The following is a 22,490-nucleotide window of genomic DNA, read 5'->3' on the forward strand; positions in this document are numbered from 1 at the left end:
TGTGGCCTTTCATAAATTAAACTGATTAGCCAAAGTGGAGCTGTTCAGCAATTACATCATATTCACATGGACGTCATGGACAGTATCTGGGATGGTGTGTTGGACACATTGTCACAAAGGGTAAAGGGGTTCTGCAACTCCATCTGTGCAGCTTTTAGCAATATTTGTATCAAACAAACAACACATATACTGAACAAATTGAAGATTTGCAGAAGAATATATTAAACCTGGCTCGAATCAATTCATGAAGCACACATAAACATTTTTATCACACTTTCAGCGCTGTTTTCCACTGTGAGGTTTGGCTGGCTCACTGTTAGTTTTATCAGCTTGCTGCACCCTCTTCTTCTGCAGGGTTTTAATGGTACCTGACAGGGGAATAGCAGCATCAACTGTTTATTGTCCAACTTTCACATAAAAATACAGAAAAGAAATGCATGTTAATATGCCTCCTTTTTTGCCAATTTTCTGGAACTGTGTTTAAAATTCAAAAAATGTCAACTAAGCCTGGCATATGATTCCTTCCATTTGTTCTTCTTACAGAAGTCCAGTTACCTGTCTTGATTACTTATTTAATCACTTACAGCACATATAATGGCAACACTGAAATATTCAATCAGGTTGGATAACAGATCTAGAAACCCGTGAAGACAAGACATTTAAAAGATAACCAAAGGTTTAGCTCTATGCCAGGCTCAGAGGTTCTGTTTGCAGAGCTGAAGCTCCAAGTGAGACTCAGTTCTGAGTGAGAGCTGATGCAGCTAATTGTTTACCACCAGCCTTGCAAGCTGCGTTGACCAGCTCACAGTAAGGGGCTGTGACCGCTCACTGGTGTCCAGGCATGTGTTAAAAGCCTTCCCACAGTGCAACATGCCCTGGATTCATTTCACACCCTTTTCAATTGAGCCTGCACATGCTCACTCACATTTCTGTGTCGACGCCTGTGTTTGTCTTTTCTCTGCGTGGACGGCACATATGTCTCCTTATGTGCTCTCTCATGTCTGCATTTAGGCTCGTCGTTCCTACACGGTGGCCAGCAATAAAGGCAGCTTCGCCTCTCAGTGTGATTTGTGTAACCCAGAATATTTCTCATAGCGACGAACATGTTCCACACGCCTGCTCTTCTTTCCACACTCAGTGGACAGAAGAGCGTTAACCATTTTAGAACTGCGGAAAAAAAGTTCTATCGTGCCATGTTGTTCTCAAAATACATCATCTTTTTATACTATATGGAAAACTGTAAGATTACTGTCAAAACTAAAGAAGCCAAAGTTATTTAATTCAACGTACAGTATTTTTTCTGTCTTTGTTGCATAAGATGAGGAGTGTTAGACACAGGAAGGCAATTTGATAAAATGGAAAGGGGTCAGAGGGTATTTTGATCATTGAGAGGCTTTCACAAATAAACTACCAACATCACTTAAGGGCTCGTTGTGCTGTCAGGATCTTTAAAATTGCTAGTGTGTGTTAAGTGAATTATGGGTTGAAGGTTACATGGACACATCCTGTTAACCGCATGTCCATTTCATTAGAGAGAGCTGTGTATCCATCAATGACAGTTGAGGCACTTGTGTGTGTGTGTTTCTGCTGGATGGGATGCATCAGTGTACGTGTACATTTGGGAAAGAATGTAGTGTCACAGATTGGCTGTAGGCAGAATAGAGAACAGGATGTAATCTGATCGTATTGGTTTGCACATAAAAGATGGCTTTATAGCTTCAGCACGTTTTAGCAGTTAATGTACTCAGGGAATGTTTTTCTGGCACGTTCTCAGTGAAATGCTGCAGAAATATGCAATGGCAGCCATCCAGTTAGATGATATTCCTGCCAGTGTATTTATACCAGTGCCATGGCCATCATCACAGCAATGGAATGTGCGTGTGAAAGTATGTGGCAAATTTCTTTTCCAGCAAGTGATGAAAGTGTTATATTTAGGTTTATACATATGTTTGCAATATTTTATCTTGACCGACAAAAACATAATGTGGTTGAACTTTGAATGTGTGATTCACCTTGCAAAGAGAAAGGTGCCTGAATTATGTTGATCTCAGAGAGAAGACAAACAAACAAAAAAAAACACTATATACTTTTATTTCTAGATATTCTTTGGGCCAGTGGAAAAAAATACCTGTGAAAAAAAACCCTGTGAGACCTCTGTAACCAAGGTGGGACAGAAAATCTGGAGTGGATTTTGATGTTCTGCGGCGTCTGCTGAGACATCAGAGTGTCAGTTTGTGCACACTCCCTTACAAAAAGCTCTTCCAATTCAAAGTGCATTGTGGTTAGAGGGGTGACATCTCCTTGGCACCTTCATGTGCTCTACCCACATGACTTTGGCCTCCGCACTTGTCTTTGATTGAGGCAATCATACATTTTGCTGAAAAGAAAAGGTGTCAGAATTCTTCATTGCTGAGTGCTTTTGGTAAGCTTTCCACCTCTAGGTCACCCTCTTGCTTCTTGCTGCTTCATCCAATGAAACATCTTTTTGTCTTCCCTTACATTATGCTGTTTGCAAGTTATGCAAGTTGAAATTATATGCTTTGTCACTGAAGTGACCCACCTGGGGTTCTCCTCAGCCTAATCCACTTCTTTTTGCACAGAATGCCCCATGCAGTGTAGTTATTTGCAAAGGCTATGGCATGATTTGCTTAGCTCAACATAAACTCCACCTCTAAACCCTCTCACATTTGCTTGAGAAATCCCCTCACTTAAACTTATCTTATGCCTTTTTTGTGGAGGATCCTTGCCTCTCCTGTAATTGCAATCAGACTGAACTAATTTAAAGGCTAGTAAAAGTCTGCTCGTTTTTTTTATTGTGTGTTTACATGAGGACAGCCACACAGGTTACCTTTTCAGGTCTTTTTTAAACTTCGCAAGCATGCAGTGCTTTAATAGCTCATTCTTTTTAAGCCGCAGTTAAACACGATTAATTGTTGATAATAAATGATAAAATCTGTAATTAACTGTAGTAAATGGACCTTTATTGAGAAAATATTAAGTTAATTGAACCCAATAAATCAACGCTGTCACAGCTAAGTAATTACAATGGATACATACGATCTTTAAAATATGACTGCTCACATTTTTTATTGAATTGCATGCACGTGTTAATTTCATAAACAGATATGAAGGATTTATTGTTTGAAATATATTGTCATTGCTGCCATGTGATAGCATGTATGACCTCTATTTATTTAACTAGAAAATTGCTTATTATTGTTATTGCGTTTGTGTATTTGTAATATTGTATTATTATTGCTGAATATGAGACATTTTAATAACCTTGTCCTAACTGAGGCTGAAGCAGTTCTTGAAACAGACCACACCTTGTTGCTCATTCAGCTTTTCCTACTTAAATTTGCTGAAAGAATCACCCAAATTTTATTCAGTGTATTCAAGTGTATTCTAATTGTCTTCCCAGGATATTAATGTTGATTATTATTCTTTGTTATGCCATTAAAAAACATAACATTAAATGCCAAATAACAGATTTGATTTTACTGGATAGTAAGATTATCATTAGTTCCCAGGGTGAAAAGAAGCCATGTGACGGGAAATTGCATTTATGTGTTAAATGCGGGGGTCAAAAATTTGACATTCAAACTTTAATTAGGTCTCAGTATTGATCATAAACAGCAGCCAATCACAGATGCCAGTCAAGAAGTGTTGTTATTAATTGTTCCAACAAAAATAAAAAAAAAAAATGCAGCCTACCATAAAAGTCTGAGGCTGCTGGAAAAAGGTGGGAGTAAATGCATGCTGTTTTGTATTACAGGCCATTCTTTCTAAGGAAATAAGCTAAATTGTTTTCAAAGTTAGTATGAGTCATGTGCTTGATTTCTTCACTGTGGGTTGCAGAGAAGTTTCAGCTGTAATGAGCCCGAGGTCATCGAGTTCAAGCGATTGTGGTAATTGGACTGCATGTGACTGAATTCCTGCTCAAAATGATATGTTGTTTGGAAAGCAAGAGGAAGCAGCCTGGTGTCCTCCAGATAACAGCAGGTATATTCGACCCACATTCTGATCTGTCCACAGCTGTGGAAAGTAACCAAAGAGTCACGACTAGATGAAGCCCGTTTTAGGACACTGCAGAAGCGAGTGGTGTAAACTCCTCCATCTTAGCTGGAATCAGATCGAATGATGGCATTGCTGTGACTCAGCAGGTCAAATGGCAGGTGTTTGGTTTTAAAATAGTGTAACAGTTTGTGTGTGTCTGGATGCTGGATGTTAAACTGCTTTCACTGGAAGTCCAACAGCAGAATATCCCTCTTGTAAATTTGCAACCGTGGTGATAAAACAGCGTTTCCTTTGGAGAAATGAATGCTTTCAAGAGGAAAAAAACTCTTAGTATCCTACAGGGGGAATACCAAGGAAGAGTAGACAGTGAAAACCTTGTTGATGAATTGCTAGAAGTTGACAGAAACACTGAAGTAGAGTTCATGCTGTGAAAACAAAGAAGTCTCGTTTAATTTTCTTCAAAAAAAAAACAACAAACAAACAAACAAAAAAAAAAAAACACCACTCGTCATCCATGAGATGCTCGTTTAATCTCACTGGTGTAAACTGGCACGGGGAGGGGGATCCTGTCCAGAGACGCTGCTGTAAGATGGTGATGAAGTGGTAAAATATGGCATGAGAACATAATAATTTGATAACTTCTCATTAGTACTGCCGCCACTGATTTTTAAATCCCCACATTTTGATCTTCATAAGACACATCAGGGAAAGCTGCCCTGCGATTTTTGAGTTTGAGACTCTAACTATTAATAATTTATGTTCATTAGAAATGGCACAATAGTGAGACACATAAAGAGCCAATCTTTATTCATTCAAATAGAGGTCACCCACACTAGGTGTCTGTCTTCTGTAGATTATAAATTGCTTTGCTGCCTGTCTCACTTTCTCCACCCACCATCTCTCAGCGTTTGAGAAAGTCGACTGAATTTAAATGGGATAAATCATAAATCTGATTAGCTGAATATTCTCTGTGATCTGGAGGGCAATATGGAAAAAAGGTGATGAATTGAAAATGATGAGGAGACTTCTTTCATTTCTATTTTTTATTTTTTTTTTCCCCTCTCTCTGTCTGTCTTCTCATCCACCCCCCGTGAGGAGTTTAGTTGAATAATTTACTAGCAGGGCAATAATGTGAGGTACTTCATTAGATTGAAAAGCTCTCCGGTGTCAACGGAGATGTCTCCTAATTGAGAAGCCTTTGATGAATCCTGATCAGGGCTGTGACAATTTCAACAATCCTGCAACGTATTACAGTAACCTGTAATTTCAAGCAGTTGCCACAGAGGTTTCATTCTGCTCCACAAACAGTCATTAACTTGAAATTAATAATGGCTCAGCGTGGACTAAAGCGCACTTTCCCAACTTAAATTGAGATGTTGGTTTTGGATTGAAAACTTTAACTGACTGCTGAGTGGTGTTTTTCTTTGAAGAAAATTTTGAAAGCATTCTACAGGCACAAACAGAACACGCTTTAGACCCTTAGGGGGACTAAGAACACAACAAAAATATACACTGCGCTGTGTCATGTAAAGGTCAGTACTGTAAAAGAAGTCCTGAATGGGGCTGAGGATTGCTGGTGTCTGACACCTGTGACACCACCTGTGCTCCTACCTTCCTGCTATGAAAAACAATGCACCACAGCTGAACTGACTTGACGCTTTACCTCAAAGAACATAAAAGACTCCTGATCAATTGTAGCAATTCTTTTTACATTAGGCTGAAGATGCGTTTCATTACAGGTTGTAAGGTCAGGAGGCAGCATCGACTTCAAAGCCTGATGACTTCACATTATTCAGTCTTACACCATTAGCTGCAAAGGTTATTAGCTCCAAGTTTTAGAGCTTTATCAGCGTTTGAGGTTAATGAAAAGAAATGGCATAAAGTTATTACATGATCTGGGTTCTTTTCCCACTCTGTGGCTCAAGGTATTCTTGGAAGAATCCATAAAGATTTTATAGAAACAGGTTTTACAGACTGGCGCTTGATGTTCTACTACAGAACTGTTTTCTGTACTGTTAACTTCTGTTTATTGTAAGACCCCACAAGTTGAACAGACCAACAAAAATGGAGAAAAAATAGTCAATAACGATATTCTGAAGTGATGATTCCAACCCAGGGGCACTTGTGCAGTTGTGAGGGTGTACCTGGGAAGACTGTGGAGCATATCAGCTCATTTTAAGACATGGAAATGTGAAATGGGATTTGTTTGAGAGATATATCCTCTTTTGAGTCAGCTGTTAGACTTCATGACGTTATCTTTGATCTATTGAGTCAGCAAGCAGAGAAGCCCAACTGATAAGCGAAATTTAATGGATGAAACACTGAAATAACTTAAGGAAATGGATAAATGGTAGGAACCTTCTTAAGTAGTAGTGGTAGGAGTACAAATGCAAACTTGATCAAACAGACCTAAACAATGACAGTTCAATGGTCAAATTTGAATGAATACATTTGGAAAATCTCAGATGGTGTTGAGGTAAGAGTACTTATGGTCATCTGAGAGGGCTTTGGTGGGTATGTAAGACAAAGCAGCTGGCAGCTATTGTATTACAATATTACATTCAGTACCACTGAATGTTTCTCCAAAGTTGGAGGAAGAACTAATTTGATTAGGCGGTGTCCTGTAAACATACTTTCATCACACCTTCTTTCTCAGTTATTGCTGTTTTGCGTGGGAAACATTCACATATTGGTGTTCTTCTTTTCAATACATCAGTCAGTTATGTTTATAACATAAAAAAAAAAAAAAAAAGCACCAGTGTGTCTGTTGTTATTAAACCTTGGTGACCTTCTTAGCTAGACACACTAGATGTAGCCCAGACTCAGAGAGCGAGCTGTGTTTCATCATGGCAGAGATGCTGCAGAGGAGAGCCATTGATCTGTGAAACACGGTGTCAAACCTCTGCTCCGCGAGCAGTGGGGTGTCTGCATGCCTGCATGTAAATGGAAACTTTTGATCCTAAAGGGTTTAAGTACTGCATTTAAAATGGAACTTTTCAAGACCTTTATATATGCTATGCACAAAGGGGTAGGATAACACTGACTGTAAACTTGAAGGTGTAGTGTATGAGTATTGTTATCAGCCAGTCACTGGGCGCATGGTGATAATGAAATAAAGGCTCGTCTCAAATTCAGACTACTAAAGAAAAGCTCAAGGTTGTGTCATTTATTTTTGTATGAGCTGATGTTTGGGGTCTTGGGGTCCGCTGATGTGGGTATTTTGCATTTGTCAAGTAGCTCTAGTTCGGTGTGTTGAAAGAGTTGCACTTTGTCTCTCTTTCCTTGATATCCATAGTCAGGGTTTCAATGTGGAGAACATTTTAAATTGTTTTCCTTTGTGATGTCTTTAAAGCCTGATCAAGCTTCAGCTTCAAAGTGCACTTCAACTGCACTGCTGAATGTGAGGTGGCTGGCATTGACATATAGGACTCCCAAATTTTAAACCACGTTTTTATATACATATATATGTGAAAAGTTGGCTTGCTCCATTCAAGCAGGAGGGATGTAGCTCCAAGGTGGAGGACTAAGGTCGCGTTCAGACAGACTGCAGGATTACATGAAAAGAATCAAAGCAGCGGGCTCGGACAAAGATTTGCAGGGCTCTCTGGGAAAATCCGTCCAGCAATCATTTCTGCGTTGTCCAATCAAATATGTGCAAGCTTTCATTCTTTGTCTGTTACTTTATGAAGTGAAGGTGTTTTTCTGCTGATTACCTTGTGATTATTGAGATAGAGAATAAAATAATCGCTGCAGTGATGACTTTCCCTGTGCATAGAGCAGTGTTTTGAACCATTTGTAGGTGTTTATTTAGCCTTAAAACACAAGGATATTTTACTCAACAAGACGTTCCTGGATTGTATTTCAACCTCTCAATGGTACTTGAAGCAATCCACCCACACCAATACATCCCCACATATTTTTTTTTCAGCCTAAAGCTTTTTACTGAATACCCGCGAAAAACTGACGAATGCAAGAAACACAGACAATGCTAACAGCATTGCACAAAGGGAACAAAGGCTGAGAGCAGTAGTGACTGACCACAGTGAATAACTTTGCAAAAGTGCAGGTTGTTTCCCTATACTCTTTCAACATTTCAACAAAACATGAGTGCATTGCAGCACTGGAGGCATGAAGGAAGCAGAATATGTTATGGTCAGTCAGATTTGCCGGCAGTGGATCACCATTAAAAGTGGTGACTGTAAAACTGTTGAAAGAGCATCTAAATCTGAATAAAAGATCCGTTATGTTTTAAGTATTATAACTTTTTAAACTTTGACAACTTTCAATTTTCAAGCAAATTTTATGTTCATAATGCCATCATTTCTAGAGCTCTTTTCCAAAACATTGTAAATCCATTTTTATAGTTTTTGGGAAAATGACTATTTCTACCTAGACCCACACATTTTGTTAATATTCAGTTTATCCTGTTAAAATGGTTTGTTGGCTTAGGCTGAACATGTTGAACAATGATTGTTGATTATAAATTCAAAGTTTATTTTATTTTTTTCCAAACGCTATAAACCCATCCATTTTTGCTGCCTACAGCCTCACTATCTCTCTCTCTCTCGTCTTTACAGATGTCCTACAGTTTTTTATTGACCTCAAAGCCATTAGGAGTCACACACATACATACACATGCACATACACATACACTTGGCTTCCCTAACCCTGCTCTATAGCAATGACATCAGTAGGCTAGCACTACTATCAGTACTTTCCTTGTCACGTTAGCATGCTTGTTGTCACAAGAGAGAAACCTACAAAACAGTATTAAAAAAAAACAAAATTTTACTTCCCAAACACTTTAATGAAGGTCGCCTTGCCAACGGGCACCTTCTCCGTGGGACTGTTGCACAAGAGACGTTCCGGTCCTGGACTTTCGGATGCTGCCTTTTCACTTGTGTTATATGAAAACTCACCGAATTCCGATTTGTCGAGAGGAAAAATTACATTTTGGCTATAAATAGGTTTGGCGCCTATTGTGGTTTGGAAAGGAACTGCATCTTGCAGCACATTTTAATCAAGGAAATATAGCGATTTGGCATGAAACGTTGATGGTTCAGCACACAGCAAATTGGCATGACAAACTCATTTTTTTTAAAAAATTGGCGTTTATCACATTTAGGAGAAGAGCTCTTCATTTATACTCTTAAGTCTATGGGCCAAGTGAGACGTACGGTTATTTAGTAAAATATGGTAAAGAGCTCTGCAGTAGAAGGACTGCAGAACTGTGCCTTTCCGCTTCGATCTGCAGAGAACCCAACTGAGAGGGTTCACTCATAAGTGTGCCTCTTCCTGGATGTGTAATGGGCAAGCCACCTGTGAAGGAACCTCAGGGCTGACCAGTGATGTGATGGAGGAAATACACCCCACAGCTGGCCTGGGAGCACCTGGGGATCCCACAGTTGGTGGAAGTTTCCCTCCAGAAGCATGTCTGCTCTGCCCTGCAGCACTGAGTAGCAGGCTAGCAAAGGGAAATGTGTATAAATGGAGTCCCTAAAGGTATCCAATAATTTGCCATCCACCTATACAACCATCCATCTACTCCTACATGCCATCCAGCACATCTAAAAGCAACCAACGAATGAACTGCACACTTTTCCAATTTTTCTGTCGCCCTCCCCACAGCTCACACACACACACTCACACACACGCACAGCCTCAATATCTCCCACAGATATAGCATCATGGTGCCCGGCACATTTGAGCCACAAACCCCTCTATTTCTCCATCGCTCAAGCTTGCTATCCCTCCATCGCCAGCTGAGCGGGGCGTCGGGATGCTATCACGCCCCAGGCAATCAGAGATACAGTCATATGTCACAAATAGGTGTCAACTCTTATTACAGAAGGGAGGGGGTTGAAGGCAAGTGAAAACTCACTTATCAGAAAGGACATAGCTGTTACCCCCCCCCCAACACACACACACACACACACACACACTCTTTATCCATTTGCCAGGCCCATGCTAGATATCTCTTTTTTTTTTTTCCCTTCACAGGCCAGCGATATTTGACCAATAACACGAATGTAATACCTCTCCCCTCTGCTCTCTGCCACTATCCCAGTTGATTTAATGGACCTGTAAACTGCAAGTAAAGTTTATTCAGTGTTTTTTTAAAGGATGGGAAGTGAGCCTTGCAGGTATGGGAAGGACATACAGGGCTTCATCCCTACTTTCATATGGTAGCCTTGACTATTATCAAGTTATTCGTTGGAAATTGGTATGATTTATTGCTCGGTGTTAGTTTCGACCTAGTTTAGCAAAGTTGGTATAGGAAAAGTTTTCATATCTCTTATCATCTTTTTCCATTTATTGCATTTCCTGTCGCCTCTGGCTGTTTTGTGTTGAGAGTGCTTCTGAAACAAAGTTTTAGGGTCATGTTTGCACAAGTTATTATAAAATTGGAGCTAATGTAGTGTTTGGTGACACATTTTTGATGCTTTGTCTGAAGAGAGTTTCTTTTAAATATTTTACAAGTTTTAAGAAAGTCTGGTATCTACAAATTATTCATTTGACAGAACATGTACAAGAGTATTTACAGCAATATTGCTGTGATTTAATAGATATTTAAATAATACTAAGAAATGGTCTCAATTTGCTCCTAATATGTCTATTAAAGGACAGGATTTGTTTTGTCTTTTGCATTAACTGCTAATTTTAATTGACGCACAATAAAAGGAATTGACAGTCACTTAAGTAGCAAATTTCCGTTTTTGCAAATCAATGAACTCTCCACAAACCTCAAACAATCTGACATGATTTCAGAGATTGGAATCCATATCCAGCTCTCTGTGCTTTAAATATAGCGCAAATTTTATACAGAAACACACTGGAGCTGAACAAAATAAAGGACTCGCATCCCATATCATACATGGGTTATGGTGCATCGACTTTGCTGATCCATGCTGCGGCTTTGGTGGCCTGGGGTCATGGAAACACGACATCCAACACTGGATTTGTAGCTAACAAGAGAAATTCAGTTGTATAACACTTTTAGTCTCTCTGTATACTGCAGCCATAGTAAAATTGTTGTTCATGCCTTAATGTGGTATCACGCAGCATATTTCAGTGCAGAAACAAATAAATTAGGGGGTGTTAGGGGGTGTAATGTATACAGTATTTTGTGCATAACCCACATTCACCCAAGTTCAAATCTTTTGTTTGAATCAGCAGCAGTGAACAGTGAAGCTATCACTGAGATCAAATTGCAGTGAATCGCATGTTGCATCACTTCCTGTGAATCCCACCGGCTTAGGAAACACGCAAATGGCGGACTCCGCCACTATCATTAAAGACAACTATATAATGAAGTAGTTGCAGAATATAAATACATTGAATGGTTATTGCATTAAAAAGGATGGAAGGGCTCAAACTCTTTCATAAATGTTTCATGCATTTTGTTAATGTGAAGATTTCAAAGCTGTTTTCCATATAGAAATCCAGAGAATTTGCAGTCATTGCAGAGCTTATATAATTATGCCAAAACTGATCAATTAATAGATTAACTTGTGAGTGCACTCAGTGATTCTCCAACTGAATATAATGGCAGTTTCAACAATAAAACTGTCAGGCTCATTGTACTCTTTTTGTCATTTAATTGAATAATCAATTTCCACCAAAACATCACGGATATGACCAAACATACAAATGACTGCTTTACATGTTAAACAAAATTATGCCATTTAGTTCAGTTTGCTGCTCTGTTTTGTGTGGCCAAGAACCTCGAGCTGTTGTTAAAATGAATTTCACTTTGAGCATCTCTGTGTAATGGGTTAGGAGAACAGAGTTGAGCAACAGTTCTCTTTAAAACAAACAGGATGCACCCTCGTAGTTCAAATTAACCACTCAGCCCAGTTGACTGATGAAAAGATCCACTGTTTGGTATGACTTTAGTGTTGACAACTTGAAAATTATCACAGGGGTACATAAGGACCTTTTGTACGAAAATATTGTGGAGTTTGATGACAACAATTTGATTTGATTTTTTTAGTGTTTTTAAACTTTACCTGTATGGAAATGAATGGGAGAATGTTATGATTTTAGTGTCTAATTCTTAAAAAAACTCCAAGAACAAGAAAGTAATGATGGATGTGGCCCATGTATTTCAGTATTTTTTCACAAATTTTCCCATTTTAAGCATCCTATGTGGTTATTTGAGTATGGAGTTTACAAGGTGCACTTGAAATCACCAGATCCTGTTGGCTACCCTCATTTGGCTTTTTGCAGGTGTTGGATGCTGCTACTATTACATCAAATAAAGTAGAAATGCCAAAATGTCTAAAAAAAGACAAACAAGAATAAATTTCTTTTGCACTTTTATTAAACATTTTCATACTTTGTATAGTTTGCCCTAACTTTCCTAAATTATTTTCCCCTTACTATTCAACCATTTGCTCACTATTGCTTAATCGGTACAATCATCAAAAACTATCTCCCTATTCCTTTTTCCATCTGCTCAACGCCTCTCTGATTTTATCATTTTCTTCTCCTTTCTCACCATCTGCCCATTTCGATCGGCCATAGTAAAAGTGGAGCCTCGTGGATGCTGGCTTCGTCTGGAGAGATGGGAAAAAAAAATCACCTAGCGAGAACGAGTCAGCCATCAATCTTCCTCTCCCCCATTCCTTCTTTCACCCTCTCCTCTTCTCCTTCACTATCACTTCCTCTGTGTCTGTTCTCTATCTCTGTCTGTCTGTCTGCCCCTCCCTTCCCTTTCTAATCCCATCTTCTGTCAAGGTTGGACATGTGTGATGGCCCTCCTTTCTCCTTCATGCTATCCAGCTAGACCAATATAACCCTCCTCTCAGCCCTCTACTTATTACTCCTCTGTCTAGATAGGATCTCCAGGATGCTTCAAGCCATTGTATTTTCCTCCCTCTCTGTCCTTCCTTGACCGTCTATAGAATGGATGCGGATGGGACATGGCTTAGCTCAAGCCACGGTGGAAATCCTCAACTGATGGTTTCATAAGGGGGGCTATCCTAGCTTAGCTGTCACGTTGGGTGTAATGTGCCTAAAACCCACTTTCAGACTCGACTTTCCAAGCCAAGCTCTGAGATGATGTTGCTTCAACTGTAAGCCAATTAAGCTGCTTTTGAAAAAGCAGGCCAAGATCCATAAAGATAAAGTTGTGGATTAGGTATAAACCTTGTAAAACACTTAAGGGTCTCAAAAAAGGGGACCGGGTTATGGCCTCCCATTCAGTGGCTAATGTCCGTGTATGGAGCCTGGGGATCACAGAGGGGTTTTAACCTACCCTGTCAGCCTAAATTAATGAGGTAATTAAAAGCTCAGGTGGAATTAGCAGTAGACACCTTAAGTGCCCTCGGGCAGTCAGACAGGCAGGCAGAATGTAAAGCTGTGGTATAGCTAGAGGACAGATGCTGCCATTGAAAGCTGTGGCAAAGAGGAAAGGTCAGAACAGACAACTGTTGTTCCATAGGACTTCATGTAGACTGTATTGAGTTGTTACAGTGACAGTTTGCAAAATTCGATTGACAGGCCGCCGCTGTTCGTGATGACAGTGGAATAATTTAGTCAGAAAAAGCCCAGCAGTTTGTTTTTCACTTCAGGTCTGTGGTTATAAGGGATCTGACGAACATAAGGAGGATTTAGGAGGACCCTTTTTAGGGAGTTTAATGTGATTATATCGCATAGACCGCCGTAGTCATAAAATCACTCAAATTTCAAGTATCCATAAAAGACTCCTCCTGGAATAATATTCAGGAGATGGATCCTTAATGCACACTTTGTTGCTCAGTGGCTTTTCCATTCCACTGGAGTCTTGGGAGGTTTTTTTTTTATTATTATTATTTCAGCTTCTTCCATTCCTATAACACCGCTTTTGAATGCATTTAAGTAAACCTTAAAATTGAAGTCCTTGTTGATTTGTCAATACCTCTGGTGCAGGTGGTCACAGTAAGTATGATTTTATACTACTAGGACTACTCGATGAGCAGCTACTTTGTCAGACATGCACCAGAAGTTCAGTGGGTGAATCTGTTTGCAGTGCTGTCAAACAACCCCACATTATTTTAATAGAGAAATCTGTCAATATTTGGTTTTCCTGCATAGTTTTTCCACACTGAAGCAGAGCACAGTAGAGTTGGTTACCTTGATGAGAAGTTGGAGGTGTACAGCCTGCGGCCTTCTCCTACTCCATGCAATATTCATAGTTGCTCTGTTATCAAAAAATACAGAAAATGACTGTTGTTTTGTAGACACATTTTTCATAAATGATTGCTTGTGACTGCTTCTCAGTAAAATCCAAAACGTCATCCATCCCTCACATGACAATAAGAGAATGAACAGTATGCTTATAATACAAACCTTAGCACTGGATTCAATCCATGGATCATGTTCTGTAAGTCTCTTGTGGATAGATGGGCCATTTGAATCTGAAAGAAAGTAGAATGTAAATACATTAAAGGGTTACTCTTGAAAAATACAGACCATAAATAGTGCCAGAAAGGCGTTTGATTTTCTAAAAATTACAACATTAAAGGACCTGGACCATATGCAATTTTGAATGTTCACAAAAAGATGCTTCATTGCTTATCATATATCATAATCAAAGGAAATGACTTCCACCTTCATTCACCCTGGTCTATTTCATGGAGAAAATGGGTGACACCACAGTTTTTGTGCTAATTACACCTACTTGAAAAAACAACTTCAATGTGAAAATTAGATAGACTTTGTAGATTTGTTAGAGGTCTTCATCTTTCCTCAAGTAGGAGTAATAGACGACATAAAAATTTGTGAAAGTGAAATCAGTGTCCTAAAGGGGAGATTGAGCACGTCTGGAGGGGAACTGTGGCATGGCAGTGTTTTCAAATCTGGCCTGCATGCAGGTAATTTTACAAGCAGGACCAGAGCAGGGAGGAGGAGGAGGAGGAGGAAGAGGAGTGAGGTGACTCCACATTGAGCCAGAGACACAGGTGGGGTTTTAACCTGACGTTTTTCTAATTCAAAACACCGTGGGGAACCCAAGTCGTTTTCTCAGGCAAACACGTTAAAGCCTTATTACATTCACAGTGATCATTTTCTGTCCATCGGGCAGAGGTAATTAGGTTCCCCACTCGCACGGTCTCTTCCAGTGTCAATGATATCTCATCAGAGAGAGCGGACTATACAGAGACAGTAAAATGAGTAATTCTTATAGAGCACATAGCCTGTGGGTGTTCCTATCAATGACATCCACCATCCATGCATTCATGCATGTGTTCATGAATGCGTCCTAAGAGACGTACCCGACATATTCAGAAATAGACATGCAGGAAAATTACATTATTATACTGAAATGTTCATTTGTGGTCCAAATTTGTGCCAATTAAGTCAGAGTGCTCAGTTTGAGTGGGGAAAGAGACACGTACCCTACACTACCTCCACTGAGTTGTAGTAGTTTCAAAGGTCAAACAACCACTTTGAAGTATTTGGCAAAATAATAGATATTCAGTAAATAGCAGTGCAAGCCCAACCCAATGGTCCAGGATTTAACGATATCCCATAACAGATTTCCAAAACAATGTTAGAAGGTCATGGGATTGAAACATATGGAAAAAAATGTCTCTTAAAAAGGACATTTCAGCAGTCCTCTCATGCAAGAAAGTGCTGTATACCATAGTGGCAAACCCGGGGGGGTGGGGTAGTGGGGCTGTGGTTGCTGTTGTTGTCATTGTCATTGTTGTCCTTACGGCGTGTCCTCTGGTGTCAGTCAATAGTGTGGTTCCTGCGGGTTTGACTCCACTCTTCTAACACATGACAAGAGACCCGCCGTGTACTCTGTTGTTCGGGCTCCCTTCTCCTCCTGTCTCCCCTCTCTCCTCACTCTTTTCTCTTACCCTGGGGTTATCCACATATGACACTTGCCGGGGCGACACTGTAGAAGGAATATTTCATTCTCATCTGCAGATACGACCTCCTCTCCTTCTCACCCTAAACTTGAGTATTTACACTCACTGATGACCTCTGAGTGTCCACAGTCTGACCCCCGAAACCCAATCCAAATGTCAGAGAGAGCTGTGAGACCATAAAGCAGAGGCTTATTTTTATTAGTTTAGTGTGAACTACTAGCTTAAGTCCACGTTTTGTCATCCTGTCTCTCCCATGTTTCAGAAATGCCCAGGATCAGGCCAGGGGGCACAGGTGAATTTGTTGTAACTGACATTTTCTGCACCAGTGTTCTTCTTCTTCTTCTTCTTCTTCTTCTTCTTCTTCTTCTTCCTCTTCTACTTTTTTTCTTCTTCTTTTTTCAGGCTCAGTGAACTGAGGGAAAATGACATTTAATTACAGGAGAGCAGTCACGCAGTTCGGCTAATTACGATCCCGGGAGTTCAGTCATCATATCTAATTAACTTTCACTTTCATGAAAGCTTAATGCAGCACCATAGCTAGGCGCTGCATGTGCCACACTTCAGGAATATTGACAACTCTTTGGAAATTAATTTCAAAATAGCTTTATTTTTTTTTTTGTCTCTGTTGCTCTTCCTTAATTTCCAAAAAAAAAAAGCGTAAAATAAAAAATAAAATCAGTGTTTTTTTATGCCTTAATTTTACTTTCGATATTTGTTTTATTTATGGTACTGTAGAAGATATTCATAATTGATCCCACCCTGCATTATGCTTAAATAGAAATGAATATAATCAATCACTCGGACGGTGGTGGAAATTCATAGCCTTATTGATTGTTAAAAGCACACTGCGTAGACTGATTCACATTCATTATGACACTCTCAGAGGACAATCAATTCATTATTATGCTTGCCCTTGACCACATTGTTAGTGTGCTCACTGGGGCATAATCTTCCAAGTGCATGTGTGCATTCGTTGTGTTGTCATTTTTCTTAGACGTAGACAATCAGACTTGAAGACCTACTTTTGTACGGTCCTTTTGTTGTTACCACTATAAATATGTTTATTATCTTACTTTAATGTAAGAGCTGATACGCCGTAAGACTGCTTAACTCTATATGATCACTTCCCCTCCCCCACACATACACCACTCAGGACTACAGCCCATTTATTTACCGTGCAATATATTTATATTCTGTGCAATCTACAAAATTATTATTTACTATTTATTACTAATACTCACTGTGCAATAATAATTACATATGTATGACTGAGATATGACTGACTTTTTATACTAAATATCTCCTTTTTCAAGTACTTTTTACTGCATATTTATTGTGTATATATTATATTTTTTACTTTTTTTTCTTTTAAAGAATATTGTCGGTAATTCCTGCTGTGCTTGAGCCATTGTACCGAAATTTCGTTTGCGATGAAAATCAAAATGACAGATAAGGAAGTCTAAGTCTAAGTCATAACCATTGTAAAAGTGCCACATTTCCACACAGTGTAATACAGTGTGACCTCTACTCGGAGAGCCCTTTTGTATCCATTTGTTGTTGACTGAATCGTACGCTTATGTGTCCTGCCTCCTGCTTTATATGCTGATGTTGTTGATGGGATGTGTGTCTTTCTCCGAGACCCGAGATTGTACTGGAGCAGAAACCAGAGTGCTAATTGGTGGCTTGAGATCCCGTCAGTGTACCCTGAGCTCTGTAAAGGTCATCTGCACTCATAAAATGGAGTGCTCACTTGTTTTGTTATTTTATTTTATTTTTTTTAATGAACCAGACTGACATACTTGGCCCAGAAATCAAATAAAAAAATGTACTCGGATGTTGTTGCCCGCGTGGCCCTGTGTAATGGACAAAGGTGAGTCTTTAGTCACTCTCCTTGTCTCTTGTTGCTTGAATAATTGGGAACACACTCTGTAGGTTCTAAAAATATTGAAGGAATATTTCAACATTTTGGGAAATTTTATGCTAGGTTAGAAACTGAACTATTCTTTGAGGGGCAACCATGCATTTAAAGGCTTCCCCTGCAATGAAAATCAAGTTCCCAGCATTTTCCATATGGTGTTTTTTATGTGCTAAAAGCCGTCAGCCCATGGCTGAGCATTTCCGACTTGGAACTTGGAAAGACAAACATGGATTCAGACAATGAAAGTGAGCTTTCATGTATTTCCAAAGATCTGAAAATCCAAGCCAAAAGGTGTTGATAAGGCAGATGTTTCTCAGAGCAGTTTTGTTCTATAGTGAAGCTGCTGGATTAGATTATGGCTACATTCTGACAACTGTAGCTTTATATTTAATGGATAGATAAGAAAAAAGGATTTGTGTATTATTCCTTTAAATAAATGGGCTGTAATTTAATTTCAAAAAAACAAAACTAAACATCTGTGTTGTATTCAAACACATGCCCACTAACGTTACTGCCCTATAACCTTGAGCATTACACTTACTAGTGGCCCTCTAATTCCAGCCCCGCCCCTCCTCCACCTTCGCACAGTGAAGACATGAAAAATGTTAGTGGCCTGCCATAATGCTGCAAACATCAGCGAACCCCACAAGGAGGATTAATGCCTTGTCTGGCTTTTATTATGCTGTCCTGCCGTCCTTCGCAGGTTGGCCATTCATCCTTGTAAGATGTCCATATCTCCGCTCAGTGTGGGGCGCATACCTGCACTCACGTGTATGTCTACTTGTGCGTGTCCCCTCCCCTCCCTTGTACATTTGCATGCGTTATGTATGTATGAAAATGCTTGCCTGCTGCCTGTGTGAGATCTTAAAAGTTTATCCCAGAGGGGGTTAAATCACTTGCCCAGTCGCGGGCTTTCCAGGGCCATGTCTGGCTTGTCTTATCAATCTATCGACGTGGCACCTCCGCTACCCGTTGTGCTAGGAGGCCGATGCAGTAGACGGCCCGGGGCCCCACCGCGGAGGAATACTAATGGGGATGCAGATAGCTTTCGGTTTGGCCACCTCAGCAGACATTGATCCCCCTGCGGACTTCCACGGTGGTGACAGATGGACTGTCACCTCTGAATGAGAGGGGATTGGGACACGTTCCCCTCACGTCTCCCACAGTGGGGTTCAGTCACTGCCTGTGTTCTGTTTGCCTCTGTGCGTGTCGCTTCATCTGTCCTTCCTAGCTCCATTGTCATTCCTCCTCTTCCTCTCTCCTTCCTACATACTTATAGAGAGAAAGTCCTTCCCATAACGGAAAGGTTGCAGGTTAAATCTCTGCAGATGCCAGCTGCCATTTACAGACATCACACATCGAAGCCTATTTGAGATGTTCCTGAAAATCAAACACATAGATTCACAGAGGGAACATTTTCAACTGAGAATAACTTGACTGGATTGTTAATTTAATTAAGAAACAGGAAGGAGGCGGGGTTTGTTTGTGCTGGTGACATGCTGAGTTTTCTCTCTGTCACCGGAGAGGCACACAGAGTGATCGAGGGGTTAGGAGTGTGTGGTAGGTCATGATGAAGCTGTTTATAATGCAGTGGTCAGTTTATCCCTGTTGTTGAGTGTGAGCAAATATGTGTCACCGACTAAAGTGTGTGAGAGAGGTTTACTGCACAGAACACTTCATTGTATCAGGGCAGAGTTTAGAAATACATAAATTCCAATTCAACGAACACTTTACTATTTATATCTAATTGATAAAGGTCAAGATTAAAGTCTCCCTTTGCTCAAAAAAATTGGTGCACTGTTTGACCGTCACTATGCAGCCACCAGAAGACTGTTTTCACATTTCTTTAAATCTGAACCTGAAATGTTTACATCTCAGATTTTGTGACATTACAGCTAGTTTGAAAGCCAATCATGGTCCAAGGAGGAGGAGTGCTTTTAGGAATTTTTTACTAGTTTCTTTGATTTTGCTGTGTCTAAATCATATCAGACACAAATGCTTATATTTTTAAATGTCTTTGAATTTCTGAGATCTTTAAAATGTGTAAAGCTTTTACACACGATTAGTCAATTCTTTAATCAACTACTCATGTGTGTGTGTGTGTGTGTGCATTAATTCATCTATGACTATTCTGATCATCAATTAATGGGCGTTTAAATATTGCTAAATATTTGATGCTTCCAGCTACTCCGATTAGAGGCTCTTCTGTTTTAAATATAATTATGTTTGGATCCTGCCCTATTTTTCAAACAGAATCAACAATTTGAAGATGTCACTGGCCTTTGGGAAATTCCGAGTATTTTCCTCTTTATTGTTACATTTTACAAACTGACTCATCAGTCGATTAATGAGGAAAATAAGCAGTTGATTCGTAAATAATTAAAATGATAATTGGTTGCATTCACAAAAATGGTAACAAAATTAAACAACCTCTTCAAAGCAAGTCCACTTTTGAAAATATCCCAACTGTAATTTTACTGGTTTAAAAGATTTAAAATCACCTGTTAAGGAGTTCTGGCTCCAACCCCAGAACCCCTCCTCTTCTCTCATCTCCAGATCCCACTTATCAGCCAGCGTTGCCTGGATCCTATTGAGAGGAGCTATGCAAATGACTGGAAAGAAAAGGCCAGATCTAATCTTGAGGTTTATTCTAATTAAAAGTGATTTACTTTCCCCACCATTCCCTGAGAGGGGGAGCTTAATGTCCCGTTCTCTGAGGAAATGGCATCCTCTAACTCAATTAGGTAGGAGAAGATGCACTTGGGTAAAGTTTACTCTGGATGGAGCTGTTTAACATGCAGTGTAGGAGCACATAGTGAAACCTTTAGACTTGTACAAGGACAGGACAGAGAAAAGTCAAGGTTAGACATAGCCCCGTTCTGTTCCACATTGTGTTTGTGGGGGAAGCGGACAGTTTTACGTGTTTTTGCTCACAGGCAAACATAACCTCAGACTTCTGTTGAAGTTGAATCCCTGCAATCCATCAAGAGAATGTTTTGGTAAGATTTTAAACTTTTAAGTGGTTTACTTTTAACCGATTTTCTTCTCGTACTTCTCAGAGGGGATGGCAAAAATGTCTTTTTCAAACAAGCTTGATGAGATTTTTTCAAAGGCTGCTTGGTAATTTTGATTGCATGCCAAGAGGAAAATGGAAGCTAAAAACTATAAGGTATTCATGCTCACTGTGAAATTTCAAATGTTTTCATCCAGAATTTTACTGGAAACTGAACTAATGAGCTCCTGATGCCAAGACAGTCATGCACTGAACCCATTTGACCGCTCAGTGCACAAAAGTAATTAAATTCCTAATGTGTTGGATGAAATATCTATTAGAATGAGAGCATAGATTTGGTTTTTTTTTTGTTTGTTTGTTTTTTAGTAGTAGAGGTGTCTTGATTAACGGTTGGGTGTGCACTTTCAACTAATACCAATTACCGATCGGTGCCAAACTTTCAAGCATCTGGAGAGTAAGAGTAAGATACAGTACAGAGAGAAAGAAAAAAAGAGAAAGAAAGAGAGAGAAAGAGAGAGAAGCTGTACCTCTTGCAAGTGTGGCTAAACTTTTCAAAACTCGACGTAAACAACACTTGTCACAATATAATGTAATGCAAAATGTAAAATGAGTCTTATATACTGTACAGATGTCAGTACAGTACAAAAGGCCACTTAAAAATATTTAGATTTATTTTTACCCAAATGTAGGCGGATATGTGTAATGTACTTACTAAGACTGTGTTGTTTATTTGCCTGAGCGGTTCATTAGAATTAAAAGTGAGTTGTTTTCTTTGATCAGATATATAAATGGTGTTGTGGTGACTCTTAACTCTGTGACATTTTAGTAACATTCCCATGTGCCCTCCTCACATTTTGTATTCGCTTACAAGCACGCACCAGTTATGTAATCTTGAGTTTTTTATTGTGTTCAAGCAAACTGCCAAATAATTATGTGGTCTAACACCTCACTGTCCCTCCACCAAACACCTCCGCTGCAGCTGTCCATCTTCCCTCAAACACCAACGCAGAGATATTCATTCTGTCATTAAATAAATGAATAAATTAATATGAGATCTGCTCTTTTCATGATATGCAGTCTCCCTAATCCTGGTCAGTAGCTGTTGCTGGAGGTTTAGAAATATCTCAATTTTGTGTCTGAGACCAAATGTTCAGTTATCATCGTTCCAAAAATTCTAAATTTGTCTAAATTGTGTCTGCAAATGAGTCAAAAACTTTTAATTTCTGAAAATGTTTGTCTTTCATGGAAATCGTATTCACAGTGACATGCCGAATAAAATAAATGATGTAAACCTATAGGACACGCACTTCTTTGATATGCAAAAACTGTAAATGCATAGAAGTCTGTGCGTGTGTGTGTGTGTGTGTGTGTGTGTGTGTGTGTGTGTGTGCAAGTAGATGTTTTGCGAGCTCATGTCACGCTCAGATACACCTGGAGAGCATTCGTGTCAGTCATGGCCATCAGATGGAGAGATGACATGTTGAACGAGTGAGCAGACTCAGTGTGATTGAGATAAAAGCTGGCATTTACTCTGTGTGTGTGTGTGTGTGTGTGTGTGTGTGTGAGAGAGAGAGAGTGTGGTTGTGTGATGTTGTACTGAAGTGGTTAACTTCTTATATTTTTATCCTACAGTTATTTAAGTGGGTGTATAATTCATCTATGTACTAGAATATGTTTTCAGCCT

The 22,490-nt window shown here is 39.5% G+C and overlaps 1 long non-coding RNA gene across 1 annotated transcript in view; it reads right to left on the minus strand.

Moving 5' to 3' along the window:
- Positions 1-22,490, minus strand: part of LOC124054081 — a 30,383-nt gene that overhangs the window by 3,448 nt on the left and 4,445 nt on the right. Inside the window, exons 2-3 of the long non-coding RNA XR_006842310.1 lie at positions 14,350-14,417; positions 14,134-14,200 (exon numbers count right to left, since the gene is read on the minus strand). This is a non-coding gene — a long non-coding RNA (uncharacterized LOC124054081). The remainder of the gene's footprint in view (positions 1-14,133; positions 14,201-14,349; positions 14,418-22,490) is intronic.

The sequence above is a fragment of the Scatophagus argus genome, chromosome 22 (assembly GCF_020382885.2).
Source record: "Scatophagus argus isolate fScaArg1 chromosome 22, fScaArg1.pri, whole genome shotgun sequence".
NCBI classification, from domain to species: domain Eukaryota; kingdom Metazoa; phylum Chordata; class Actinopteri; family Scatophagidae; genus Scatophagus; species Scatophagus argus.